This window comes from Gouania willdenowi, unplaced genomic scaffold, assembly GCF_900634775.1.
Source record: "Gouania willdenowi unplaced genomic scaffold, fGouWil2.1 scaffold_331_arrow_ctg1, whole genome shotgun sequence".
In the NCBI taxonomy this organism is placed as follows: Eukaryota; Metazoa; Chordata; class Actinopteri; order Blenniiformes; family Gobiesocidae; genus Gouania; species Gouania willdenowi.
Genome location: NW_021145093.1, coordinates 442 through 2500, shown reverse-complemented (window position 1 = coordinate 2500; position 2059 = coordinate 442). Strand labels below are relative to the sequence as shown.

The 2059-nt window shown below is 33.4% G+C and overlaps 1 protein-coding gene across 3 annotated transcripts in view; it reads left to right on the top strand.

The window, feature by feature from the left end:
• The window catches only part of LOC114459602 (zinc fingers and homeoboxes protein 2-like), a 40541-nt gene extending 39062 nt beyond the window's left edge, over positions 1-1479 (top strand). For all 3 annotated transcript variants that reach the window (XM_028441788.1, XM_028441789.1, XM_028441791.1), the window contains one exon: positions 1-1479. This exon is cut by the window's left edge and continues 823 nt beyond it. The gene's annotated coding sequence lies outside the window, so the exon portion shown is untranslated.
• The last annotated feature ends 580 nt before the right edge of the window (positions 1480-2059 follow it).

The following is a 2059-nucleotide window of genomic DNA, read 5'->3' as shown; positions in this document are numbered from 1 at the left end:
AACTGGTGGTCCGGGGACCACATGAGGCACTCACTTTAATTTTGTGCAGCTCTTAAAGTAAATGCACAAAATGACACAAAAAATATTGAAAACACACAAAACAACAACAAATGTAGACAAAAATTACTCCTGCAAAAATACACAAAACAACATCTAAAGCAAAGACAAGCCCCCTTATACATCATTAAGGACAAGCCCCCATATACGTCGTTGACAAGCCCCCTTTTTTTCTGAAACTAAACTTGATGCTGGTTTAACAATTATTCTTGTTTTTGTGTAATTTCTTCGCTAAAATGTACAAAAATACAAACAAAATCCCCCCGCGGGTCGAAGTGGGGGCTCCTACACTCCTTGAGTTTGTGTGTTTCTACGTAAGAACGTGAGACTTACGCAAACGTATTATCTTTATGTTTTTATGTTGCACTTAAAAAAATATTTAACACCAACGTGTGAGGCTAAAACGCTCATTTAACGTGAGCTGTAAAAGTAATGCGTTTAAAAGAATAATGAGTATTTTAAGTGACCACATTAAAGTAACGTGTTCACTTTAAATAATCGTGAAAGTTTTGTGAGCAAACAAGTGAACGCATAAAAGTAATGTACGCTCACTAAAACATGTTCTTTGTTTATATAACAGTCTTAAGTAAGTGCGTAAAGCTAGCGGGTGTTTACGTAAAACTTAGAGCTTAAAGGTACGGTAAGCACTAGCTTAAAGCTAATGAGTGCTAAATGTGTTACGTTCACACCAAAAAAATTCAACCAATTACAAAAAACTTATTACACGTTGAGATAATTTAACCACTTACTTAAGAAACTCCGCCTCCTTCTGAAAGAACCTTTAAATGCAAGCTTTTTTACGTTCCCACACTTCTAGCTTGGCCGTCTTGTTTTGTTGTTCTGAACGTCACCTGTGTTGTCATGGAGACTGAGTGTATGTGTGTGTGTGCAGTTCAAGAAAATACACACACACACACACACACACACACACACAACGAGTGCCAAAGTTGGATGTGTCGCTACATGACGAATGAACAAAGGAGGGCGTTACCTTTCTGTAAATAACCATCACTGTTTGTTTGCTGCATTTTTTTTGTATAAAAAAATACTTTTGTTACATTTGATGAAGTTGACGACGACTTTTTTTGTTTTATTTTGACAGATACCTTACATTTCCTGTTGATTTTCTAACTTTTCTTTGTCGTATTTCTTTGTTTTTATAAATTCATCATTTTTTTTAGTCATTTTCAGTTTTTGTGCTAAATGTTTCTGTTTAGTTTTTATTCTTTTTGTTCTTATTTTCCAACTTTCTGAAGCACAAATATCTTTTCTCCTAATAAAACATGTGCTTTCAAAATGGCTACTTCCTGCATCACACAGGAAGTTGTTCCCATAATCATATCTACTGTCGCTCCTCCAGAAGAAATATTTCTTTTTGTGAACTTTTTGATTATGTCTTTATTTTATTTTTTTGATCTTTTTTTTTTTTTAATTACAATTAATACATTTTTGAGTTTACTTAATTTTCGTTTGTTTTTTCACATCATTTTTAATTTTTTTTTTTGGTTTTTGTTTCTGTTTTTTGTCCAAAATCTCTCCTTTTTTGTACTTTTCTGTATTTTATTATTTTTTTTAATAACTTTATTTTTCACTACCAGCAGAAAAGTGTGTGTGAACAAATCCTTTTTTTTTTAAAGTTGTCGTACGCTTTGTGTTTTTTATTTTGCTATTGTCTCACACACACACACACACACACACACACACACACACACACACACCGTGAACACGTATGAAGCACCTTTGGACCTGTTTTTCTTTGTTTACTGTGCTTAAGGTGAAGTGCTATTATTCTAATGCTAACTGTTAGTATTATTATTATTATTACTGTAGCCACTCGCTCTCGGACACTTTTCTAAATCTAAAAAGTGTTTATGTTAAAGCGAACACGCCTTTGTTTGGAATCAGTGACATAAAGAGTTGTGGGACATTCCAACGCAGTAAATATTAAAGGAACTTTTAACAGGACTCACTTTTCTTCTTCTATGTTTTTACGAACCTGCTT